General features: G+C 43.5%; 1 protein-coding gene across 2 annotated transcripts in view; it reads left to right on the plus strand.

The window, feature by feature from the left end:
- Nucleotides 1-12223, plus strand: part of PTPRG (protein tyrosine phosphatase receptor type G) — a 414402-nt gene that overhangs the window by 318940 nt on the left and 83239 nt on the right. The window lies entirely within an intron of this gene.

Below are 12223 nucleotides of genomic sequence, written 5' to 3' on the forward strand. Positions count from 1 at the left end.
TTTACATCAGAAGTGAGAAGGAGATCTTGGGAATGAAGTAACCCTGCTATGCTCTGGTGCTCTGGCCTGCAGTTTCCAATCAGTGTTTTAACAGCAACATGTGTCAATATTTATTTCTTCAGTTATGTCCTGTGTACATATTACCCAGAACAGTGATGAAAGTTAATAGGTTACGTTATGTTAAAAGTGACAAAACTGACTAGTTTTTATTTTGAGTGCAGCCATGGTACCTCTGGTACATGTGGTATAATATTCAAAGACATTTTACTGCTTTGGCCACATGCCTGCATGTTTCCTCGCCTCACTGGGTGGTTTTTAAGATTATAAAAATGCTTTAGGTGATTTTCAACCCCATAGTAAATAGCTGAAACCCACAATTTTGACAGAGCATTACAAACGCTAAGGTCTGTAGTTAATGGGCTGATCTTGAAGTTGGAAGTGTTGATACCGAAGGAGCACTTGAATAACTGGAAAGATTCGCATTGACTTTGATCTTTAAGAAGTCTAAGGCCCAGATGCAACCAAGTGCACATGGCTTAGTTAGCATGATGTGAGCCAGTCTACAGGAGCAAGGGAGCTGCATAACTGTTAGTCCACGTTTAGATAGCTTGGTGCCTGGGTGCTTGATACCTTAAATACTTGGGGACTGGTTTCCTAAGCAGGTTCTCTCTGGGTCCTCTCCCATCATGTCCAGGTGCTGTAATGCTCTGTACTCATGCCTGCCTGGGAATTTGAGCTTACGACATGCTCAGGAGAGACCCTCAGGTGGGGGGCATGCATTTCCCATGATCTGACAACATTCAGAGTGCCAGGGATGATCTGACAACATTCCCAGCATGGCAGGGATGATGCTAGAGTCAGTGAAATTTTTTTTTTTTTTTTTCCCCTTGAGCTTTTGCTATAGGAGGCTAATGGCTGGGCAGCCAGTCTTTTTGTACCGGCTCTGTCAACTTGTCACTTTTTGGGTTGTGTGCACACCAGGGGACACTGAAAATAGGTGCATTTTTTTCATGAACTTAAAAATAAATAGGTTGCTGCAGTGTTGCTAACACAAAATGGATTGTAGCGTATCCTCTAAAGGTTACAGGAATGAGTTATAGCTGTCCCAGAGATACAACAACGTGGATGTTTCTGGCCCCTTCTTTGACAAAGGTGAACAGTGATGATGTGCCTGGTCCACTGCACATTCTGAACTACTGACATATAAATAAAATGAGTTGAAGTCATAATACTTGAGTGAAAGCAAAACCTATTGTTTATTCAGCTAGTAAATACAGTACCTCTTTATATAGTGTCACTCATGCAAAAGTACTGAGGAGCCGAGTGCATGGAGCGCTTCTCAGCCAGACAGTGTAGCATACAAATATAAGCGTGTAGGGTTAGCATAACAAATTTATTTTATGCAGATTCTTCTGCACACCTCATGGTTGCATCTCAATGCTTTCCACATTGCATTAAGCAATGTGACCAATGGCTGTCACATGTTGGCTCTTGTCTACCCTCCCCATGCTTATATTTGTGTATTGTAGAGAAAGGCAAGGTCACAGAATTGTGTCTTTCATTTGCTGCAAGGTGATACGGTTTGTGATGGTCTTCAGCTCTGGAGGGGAAGTTTGGTTTTGTTTGTCGGTGTGAATTTTTGCAATTTGTTTCCTCTGTCACACTCTATTAAGTCTGTGGGCAGTATTGCTGATCTAGAAAACAGTGTAGCATTCGTTATGTAAGCCTTTCTTGTTTTGGAGGAAAATGTGCCCAGAAAAATTTACATAGTGTTCAGAATAATTTTCAGAATTCCCTGGTGAATAGGGAATTTCAGATCAGCACAAAGTGACGCAGCTCGCCAGTTGTCCATTGACAAACGTGCTATCCTGAACAGTTTGGCACCAAACACGAATGTCTTTTCTCCCAGCTATCAAAGCTATCTCAGGTCACAGAACCATGACCAGTAGCATAACCTGCAGGTACACCGGAGGAAAACTTACTTCTCACTTTATGCCAGTTTTCGTGAGTATTTCCGTAGCAAAGCCCTGTAAGTGGTGGCATTTGGTAAATACAGTGTCTTCTGGGAAAGGTTACTTTAGGTCAACCAAGACTGTCAGTGCATTTGGATCCAGTTTGTTAGCTAATATGAATGCTAACAGCCTTCTGTTTTGCAGTTACTCTCCTCTCCCTCCTCTTTTTTAATTTTAAAGAGACAATGAATGGAGGAGTGGTGTTTTCAATCATCAGAATACAAGATGGCGAAAATATTTTAGCTAATTTGAAACAGTGTAGAGGGCTAATTTTTCACTTGGGAGTGAAAACTCCAGTTTTTCTTTTGTGTTAGTATTTAGCAAGAAGAGTTTTCTTTGGTTCCATTATCTCATTCCTTCCTCCTGTTGGCAAAAGCTGATTTAAAACAGTTCTCTTGAGGACTGCTTGTACGCTTGGGATAAAAGCATATGCATAAGACCTTTGCTGAATCAGAGCCCATGAGCTGAGCTTAATTCTTCAGTTGAGCCTGGAGCTGTTTCAAGAAACCATACAGGTCATCTTTAAATATCTTATTTCTGAAATATACCATTCAGGATAAATACTGTTCAGCTATGTAATTGTAGCAATGGGTGGACTAATAATAAACCATCATACAACAGTATTTTTTTAAGAAGATGAAGCTTTCAGAGATTCAAGGTATGCAGTGGATCATGCTGTTAAATCATGCATATCATCAGGCCTGTAAAATTTAACAAGAGGGCTCACCGGTGTTACAGTACTGATTTATATGAAGTTTTGAAAAGTTCTCTGTACAGACATATTAAACCAGGAATGTATTTGTAAACTATTCATCAGTGACAGTGGCAGTGTTTGATTTTTGGCACGTGACCATCTCTGTTAAAATTGCCTCCTTTCTTCTCTGGCCTGTCCTCTGTGGCTCAGGACTATGGTGCTCTGTCACATCACATATTGTGCTCCTGCCTTTTCATGGGCTGCTTTCAAGCACCTGTGCTAGAGGGTTTGCTAATTATTTATCAGTTTAATAGTGTACATTGCTTTTCAGGGACAAATAGGCAGAATTCTTACATAAAAGTCCATCCAGTTCAAGGACCTGAGTCTGCGTGTTCCTTACTACTTTCACATGTTGTCCCATCAAGCAGAGACGTAGTTACAAAACATTACCTGCTTCAGTAAAGGTGTAGGCATGGAAACCAGAAGGAAAAGGTGTTTCATTTCCTTGTTTCAGGATGTACCCCGTGTGCAACAATATTTGCCTATTTTATTTTGCTGCTGATTAGGACCATCAAATGTTACTTCTTTCTCTTTATGTTTTTTAGTGCTGAAAAAAAAAAAACCTTTAACCTTTCTGTCTCATTAAATGTGCTGCAAGCCTTACAACACTTAAACGAGCATCCCATGTGAGGGGCTCTTGACATCAGAGTTTTCTTTCACAGATGCCTGATTACTTCCCCAAAGGTGTCTGATTATTCTTTGCTGGAGTCTCAGATGATGCTGTTGCCCATCAGTGGGAATTCGCCTTAGAGTACCATCTTTAATTATAATCCTAGACTAAGTTAAATAATGAGCAGTCATAAATTCACTCTAGTAAAACTTAGCTTTGGACTCTAAATTAACAGCTGGGACATTTCTCTTGTAGTGTACAGGCTATCATTTTCCTTACTGTTCTTTGTTGTGCCGTAGTGATACACAGTTTGGAAGTCCTTGTAACTTAATGCCACTAAAATATGGAGAGAAGATATTTGGATTTTCCCTCCTGTATGCTTTGCACTGGAGGCATGGCTCGAGCTATCGACCTGCAGTCAAAGGTACAGCACTGCTCAAGCAAAGCAGTTTAGTTCTTGGTGAATTCACTGTTTCATGGTTCCCGATACCAGAAATGAAGCTAAGGCCTCCTACGAAGGCACTGCCTCTTCTGCATGGAGTGTACCTCCACTGCAGCAACATCCAAAGTTCTAGAGATTCAGTGCAGTGACATCATCATTTTGAGGCAGATAGTTTAGAGCATTGGCGGCAGTGTTTCTGAATGAGAACAAGTTATTTGTCTCATTTATAGCCTCTGTTATTACTCTCAGTAATTTGTTTTTGCTTTCTAAACGCCCATGTTTTATGAGAACTCTCTCAAAACAACTTTGCAGTCTCTTCATGCCCTCAGGTTCTCTCTGGGAGGCCAAAAAGAGTGTTAGGCAAGAAAAGTTCTACTCTTGCAGAATGTCGTTTATATATTTTAGTCAAACCTAAATGACCACAAAATAGTCTATAGCAGTAAGTGTAATCTATCCAAAACAACAACATAGTAACTTGGGATTCCTAAAGCAACATGATAACTATTTATTTTCTTTAAATATCTTGGGGAAAATGAAAAAAAGCAAGAACCTTCTTTGGTTAATTTACGAAATGTTTACCATTACAGTTGATTGTTCTTGTCCTTTGGAAGAATCTTGGAAGATTTCTTTATAGATTAACAACTCCTTCCCAGTTTCCTTGGATAACTGGACTTTTCCTACTTTTCTTTTTGATTTCATTTTGTTCTAAAGATTATTCTTTCCCAATTCCATTCCCCTTTAATCAGGTCAGCACCCTACTACAGTGTGCTGGTGCAGATGAATCAATGTATCATTATTAGGATTTCTGTTGGTGTAGCAGGAGTGGCTAGGTGTGAAAGATTGCACTTGAGGGTGGTAACACCGTGCTGCTAATTGCTTGCCCTGCATCTTCGTTGCACTATAGACCTGCCCAGCTGCCGCTATGCCTCAGTGCTCCAGGTAAATGTACTCGCCTGTTGCTGCGAGAGTCTCTTTTGATGTGCACCTCGGCGACCTGCTGTAATCCCATTTTAGGCAGAAATCAGTGTGCTCCTTCTGCCTATCTCATCCCTTCTACCTCATCTGTGTTTTGCTCTGCGATGCTGGGTCCTCGTGTATGCAGTTGCCTTGGAGCATGTCATGCAAAAGCAGGAAAGGACAGGCTGCTGCCTTCTGGAGTCTCGGATCAGTCAGGTGGAAGGCAAAGCGTTTCAGGAAAAAAACTGACCCATTTTGATGGGGAATCAGGTACAAAAAGTTGTGCTACATATACCTCACATAGGCCTCATGCTTCCCCTCACAGTGGCTCTGTTCCACAGGGTTCTGTTTTCACCTGTAGTAATTTCCGTGTGGTTGTAATGTGAGCAGCACGTGTGTCTATGCCTGAATGTAGTTGACAGCTTACCGGTAGATTTATTAATAAACAGTAAGTAACTGCTTGCACTTGTTTAGAGGTTATAAAGGGCCCAAACCAAAAGAGCAAGAGGAATTGAGTGTGAAAGTTTAAGTATGGTTTGGGTTCACAGCTGCCACTAAAGCTGGAAGGAAGCTCGATGATTTATTCCATTTATACCTGCAGGGAATTCTTTTCTGCACTGCCTACCTACTGGTCCAGCTGTTTGGCCCACAGAAGTACTGATTTTAATTTCAGTCTTGACAGTACTTTAGACCATGAGTGCCTGCAGCTCATCCCTTGTGTTGGAAAAAGCCTCCAGAAGCTATGAAAGGGAAGCTGCTTTCCCAGTCTGATTTTGGGCATCCCTCAGGCACGTATTGAGATGCTCTACCAGCCCTGTTGGCTTGTTCTTCCCGTGCTCCCCAGTCCAAGCAACCCTCGCCAGGGCTTTGGAAAGGGTGGCTTAGCTAACGTGGCAAATATATGTCCTTCTGGCAGGAAATCCTCCTTTCTCCCCCTGTTGATGCAGCACGTGCCACTGAATGTGATGACACGTGTTGTATCAGACGCACTGTATAAATAAGGAGACAGGCGTACATCTTAAACACAAGTCACCCTCTGCATGTACGTGTGCATGTGTGCAATATAAACACAAAACCTGCAGGGCAAATCCTTGGCAGACATCAGTGTAGCCCAGCACGGCACCTGATGGTACAAGGCTGATCTGCGCCCGCTGAGGGTTCAGGCCACAGCTGTAGAAACAGTATTTGTGAATATATGAAATATTTGGGCTCAAACATAACGTAGTAAAACACACAGTCCATGCCTTTCAGTAAAATAGGGTCTGTTGCTGTGATGCCATGGAAACTCAAATGCTACAAAGAAAGCCATACAGGAATAAATCCAAATGCTGGTTGTGCATTCACCTCGGGAAACAGGTAGGCAGCAGAGGGGCAAAACCCAGCTTGCCCAGAGCCCCTCTGTCAAAAGTGCCCCATGTGCCGGTTTGTTTGTGAGGTTATTTCACAGGGCTCATAAAACAAGTGCAGGGTCTGTCGGTGTCCCTCATGCCTTAAGAAACAACCCTGTCTGTTTGAAGCATAGTGAAAGGTAAGAGCAGGGAAGATAAATAGTCTGTCTCCTAGCTACATTCTGCCTGTGGATTGAAGTAGATCAACACAAATATTTGTGTGTACGGCATGCTCTGGAGCCTGCAAATGCCTGCTGGCAAAGTGCAGGCAAAGGTAAAGGAAAAATGCGTGCTTCTCTTTAAAGCAATTATCCTTATATATTAATAATGTCATTTATAAGCACTCTGAGAAGTTAACAACGTACACTAAAGCAAAGCAAAAAAATTGCAAACGTTTAGTAAAAGGAGAAGGGGGAAAATGTTGTAAGTATGCCTCTTAGCACTTTTCTACGTATTAAAGCCTGTGTTGTCTCTGCGTATGATCCTCGTAGTCTATTTGTTATCCTTTGGGAGCGCAGCCCTCGCTGAACTCTGAGATTGAATCCAACAGCCCAAAGAATGCTGCTGTTTGTTATGGATCGGAGGCTCTTCCCAAGCACCTCCACTGAGTCACGCCAATGCAAGGTAGCTGAATCTGGCACTGCATCAATTACCTTACCATTACACTGTTGGCATGGCACTGAAAGCAAGTGTGAGTTTTCTCATGGCAGTATAACCCATACTTCTGCATTTCAGGGCTTATTTGAAGTTTTGAGGGTCTAATAATGAGAAGGAATATATATGTGTGTGTGTGTATATAGGTATATATATAGTTGAAAATATTTTTCTTCCTTTTTCTGTTGGTGGCATCGCTTTTGTCTTGTCTGCAGTCAGGCTCCTGGGGGCTGCAGGGCTGTGTGAACTTGGTGCAGTATTTTGCCAACAGCACAGGCATCGATTACAGTTTTCAGGCTTCTCTGGCATCAGCTGGGAAACTTGTGGCTGAGTTGGGTGTCATTACAGCAACAGCAAGAAGTGGTCCGTCTGTCCTGCAGGACTGGCCCTTCCAGCTCCTTCCCAGTGCTGGGGCAGAGGGGAAAGAAACACCTTCTCTCCCCCAAGAGCTCGGCCACCAACTTGTTTGCCCTTGTGGGGAAGAAAGGCATGAAACACCCATATTGACCTCTCAATTTCTCTCCCACTGAGCATGTGAGAAGAAATGCCCCATCTACCATCCTCTGTGCTCCTCCTCTGTAAGGGAGAAACACTGTTCCCTGCCACTCGTCCCATGCATATCCAGATCAGTGAGAAAAAAGAGAAGTGAAGCGCCTCTCACCTTACAACCAGGAGCTGCCTTCCAGAGCAAGACAAGACCCTTGTCCCAGTCTTTTAGCTACCTCTGAGCAGTCCCGAGCCAGTAACGGGCTATGGGCACATCCTGATGCCAATGTTTTCTCCCTCTGCATATGAATTGCCTTAGAAGATCCCTGCCCATCTCGCCGTGAGGGATTCAGGACTTCACTGGCACATTGCTTTTCTGTGCTGAAAATTATCAGGGTTTCGTCACACAACATGTATCCCAAGGTACCAAGGAGAGGAATGGCAGTTTTGCATTGCTGAGACATGCAGCAGGAGGGAGAGAGTGGGATTTTCCAAAAGAGGGCATAGCACAGCTAGAAATAACTGCCTTTAAAGTGGTGACATTTTTATGCATGGAAGAGCTAACTTAGAACATTTTTAGAGGTTTTTATAAATCCCTCTGAGCCCAGTGCCACCGGATTCATCATATGAGGCACCTGTTTTACAGGGAGAAGGTATACAAGCAATAACCAAATATACAGTTCTTGCACTCTCTCAAACTTTCCCTAAATAGCTCTTTTTATAACTGCAGGTAGCATATGCAAAAAGCGTGATGAAACCCAGAAAGTTTGGCTGGTTTTGCATTTCTGTCTTTGAAAGAGAAATGTAGGCTGCTTTTAAAAGAAAAGGAAAAAAAAGCTGTAATATTCTCTTACATGCCCTTTCTGCATTCATGGGTGTGTCTTAATATCAGTGGTTAATTTTTGCAAAACAGTAAGCCCCCTTTTTTTCTTTCAGCTCTCTGAAATAGAGCTGCCAGGAGCTTTTGGATTAAGCTTTAGCAGGCTTCAGTTAGGAAAGCCTCGTGGAGGTTACGTAGCCAAATACAACATACAAATCAAATTATGGGATAGATGAATGCAGAGTTGTTAAATTAATTTTGTTTGTTCCAGCCCATTGGAATGTTTTTAACATGAAGAAAATAATTCTCTGCTGTATGGCTGGTCTGGCCAGCGCTTAGGACTGTATTAGCATGCTACATTTGTCTGCGAGTGGCAAACAGGTTTTCTCCAGGCTTGAGCGAGCCCTGGAAGGCAAGGCTAGCCCAGATGCTGGCTTGCCCCCTGCCTTCCCCAGCGGGCCGATCTGCAGAGAAAAGACTGTGTCAATCTCCCAGACAGCCCGCACATGGCCAACAGCTGGAAACGCCGGCTGAGGCTGCTCCGTGTCAGGTCAGAGGGCTTCCTCCAGATGCACCCAAGCAACCCTCTAACTTCTGCAGGACTTTTCCATAAGGCAGGAGCCAGTGTGTTTGCCATGTTCCCAGTTCAGGTCATCCCCGACAGGAGGGTGAGGGGGGGTTCGCTCCGAGAGGTCCGAGGCATGCCATGCTCAGGACATCGCTGCCTGCCACGAGGTGTGCCCCAGGTACCGCAAACGTGCTTGCCTGTTGAGTGCCTCCGAGCTGTAGCCCTGTGGCCCCAGCGAGGTTTTTCTGCCTCCAGGAGTCCTGGCGCGGGTGGTCTGCTAGCCAGGACGCAGTGGCTTTGGTGTGCCACTAGAATTACGCAGGCCCAGTTGAGGTATGTCGCTGCTTAGTGTTGTACTACACCGCAGAAAGACATCCTGAAAGACCCCTCAATATTTTTATTATCCGTTAGGATCTGAATTTAAGAGACCGTTAGTCATGATTTTTCTAAAAATAGCTGAGATCTGCTATTTCAGTGTGAAATGGTACTGGTTGTTGGTTTCAGTTCTTTTTTTTTTTCTCAAGCAATCACGAATTCACAGGGTTTGGGTTTTTTTTGCTTATTTAGCCTGGTTAAAAAAAAAAAAAAAAGGTAAAAGTTTGTGTTTCTCTGTAGTGTGTCCTGATTCAATTCAGAGGAAGATGCAAACTTCTGCCTCCCTGTCCCAACCTCTTTCTGCATTTCTATTTGTCCTTCAGCTGCACATTTTGCAAAATCAGTAGAGGTTCTTTAGCATTTAAAAAAAGACAGACAAAAGCAAGGAGCCTGCAATTCTTTTAATCTTCTTTCAAAAATCCAGGGCACACAGAGTATTGAAAGGAAAATTAGATCTCTGGAAAATGCCAGTTGTTTTATAGATGGTCAAATCATTACACTTTTTTTCTTGCCTTTCAGACATTTGCTATGTTATTATGTATCACTTTAATTAAATCATCAAATTGAATTATTGGATCAAATGTTTTTTTATTCCACTGTGTCCTGAGCAGGTTTGGTTAAATTAATAAAACCATATGTTTCATTTTATAAAAAAGATTTCTTTTTTGCCCATTCATAAGCTGTTAAAAAAAAAAGTGGCTGAACAGGAGAGGTTGGTTATTACTTAATTACATCAGGTACTGCTATGCCTTGGAGTAATTGGAACAAAGTCATACTAAGTCCTGAAAATTTTGTAATATTTACTGTGAAATAGCGGTATTGTAAATTCAGTCTCCTTTTAGCTGGCTGTGAATGAGGTTTGTCCTCGTCAAAACTTGTCTCAGTGAAGTCAGTGGAGTCACTCAGCTGCTTAAAAGTGCTCATGACCTTCTTGGATCGGGGTGCAGGGTCAGGGAGGGTCTCCTGACTTTGAGCCTGTGAGTCTCCTATTTACCCTTGGGAAATGCCTGCTTCTCTCCTCTGACTGGCCTGAGCTATTCTGAATGGCATCAAAGCTGGCTGCAAAGAGTGGCATGGAATAGGGAACATGACAGTCCCCTTTTCCTAGGGTGGCTTGGGGTCGTTGTCTGAAAACCAGCTGGCTACCCATGGTTCAGAGGGGTATTGCAATTAAGGTAGATCTCTCTGTCTCTTGTGAAGGTTACCTCGTTGAATTATTTCTAAAACAATTTGATGCATGATTACTTTAAATATATAAATCTCTTCCTGTCCTCCTGGAGGAGGAGGACTGGATAAGACACTTAGGTCTGGGTAGTCCTTCACCCTGGGCTCCTATCTCTGATAGGATTTGATTAGGTGGAGAGATAAAGGCTGGCCTGGCATTTTGAAGCGTAATTCTGTGATGACAAAGGGCTTCAAAGGGGGCAGTTATGATTTATTGGTGCAGTTATCAATAAACAGTGATGTCAGTGAGAATTGATCTGACTATCTCAGCGGAAAGAGGTGAGAGCACGGAGAGGCATACCAAGGATCATGAAGCTCTGTAAATAGTGACAACAGCGACTACTTTCAGCTGTGCCCTCTCGGCTGGGTCCTGGCCACCTTCTTGCCATGCTCTGCGGCACCCTGGCTCTGTGGGCTCCCTGCAGAGACCAGGAGGGAGCAGGAGGGAAGGGGCCTGCAGGCAGCAGACCAAGGTGTTGCTTCTGGCTTTGTGGCATTGACGGCAGAATGCCGTTTCAGTCCCTTCAACTCAGTGTAAATAGAATCTCATATTTGTTTTGTCAATGATTTGAGGCACTGCAGGGTTTGTTTGCTTTGCTGGATCATCCCTCTGGGTTGAGCAGAAGGATCTACTGCAAAACCGCAAGATAGTCACCACTTGTGGCAAGCGCAAACACCGAAGATCTTTCCCGCCCAAGCGTATTTCTGCAATATGTGTTCTTTTGTTCAGGCTAGCTACACAATGTGAGTTATAACTGCATAAATGCAATTGACAGGTATTTTTCTATTGTACTGGTAATATTGGTGTTTACAGCATTTAATCATTGTTATTTAGGGACTGTAGCTATTTCAGTAATGTAACAGCAGAGCTACATGACCAACCTGCAAGTCCAGACATTAGGAATAGGCATTTCTCCCTTTCAGTGCTGCCAGGACTGTTTAGAAGTGAGATAATGGCCAAATATACACGCAGTCACATACCTGCAGAGTGCAAACAAGCTGAATGTGTTGCCTTTAAATGGAAAAGTCGTATTGGAAAAATAATTCTGCAAACAGTGTCAGCGCGATGGGCTGGGTGATGCTTTGACTTTCCCTGGCACAAGGGACCAGCTCCTTTGCCACGGCACATGTGTTTAGGTATCATTGCAAGTGATCTTTCTTGGTTCAGAGTTTATATTGGGAGAGAAAATGTGAGAATCTGTCCTGAATTGTCTATTTTAAACATGATTTTTAAAGCTGGGAAAAAATCTAAACTCTTTATATTTGGCAAGCGTATGATGTATTTTTTCGATAGCGTATGAGTGCCATCTAGTGTTCTTCATTAGTACCCTGACCTTTACATTTCAGTGGCTTGAAAAGTGTTTTCTTCAAGCGGCTGCGAGTGGGCTGTGCACACCCCACTCCTCCTGAAGTGTACGGGCTGGGTTTGCGCCTGGGCTCGGTCTTCCCTGGAGGAGTTTGGGTTTTGGTGTCTGCAGTCAGCAGAAGCCGTGGGTTTGCCCGCTGGTTAAGCTGGTCCCATGCTGACGTCCCCACCAACTTAAGCTTGAGTGAGAAGTAACTTGTGCCTCCCCGCTGAAGGCAGGGTTAGGAAGGCACGGCTTTCGGAGGCTGGCTGGAGGGTTCCCCTGCCTGGTATGAGAAGGAGACGGCCAAGGGCCATCAAGTGCCACTCTTCCCTGTGCTGGTGATACATCACTGGCGAAGAGTTAAAAATCCATGAAGGAAAACATATAGAAAGAGGAGTATAAAGTAACTTCTGCTTATGTGCAAAAATGTACTAGGTTAAGAGGAAAATACTGACTGACCCAATAGTGTCACATTTTCAGAGGTTCCAACTATTTCCAGGGCCTGCAGAGCACGCTGGAGTATTTACCCCCTTCATACGGCAGGAGACTGAGCCAGGGAAGCTGGGGCTCAGGTTGATTGGACT

Source organism: Harpia harpyja, chromosome Z, assembly GCF_026419915.1.
Source record: "Harpia harpyja isolate bHarHar1 chromosome Z, bHarHar1 primary haplotype, whole genome shotgun sequence".
In the NCBI taxonomy this organism is placed as follows: domain Eukaryota; kingdom Metazoa; phylum Chordata; class Aves; order Accipitriformes; family Accipitridae; genus Harpia; species Harpia harpyja.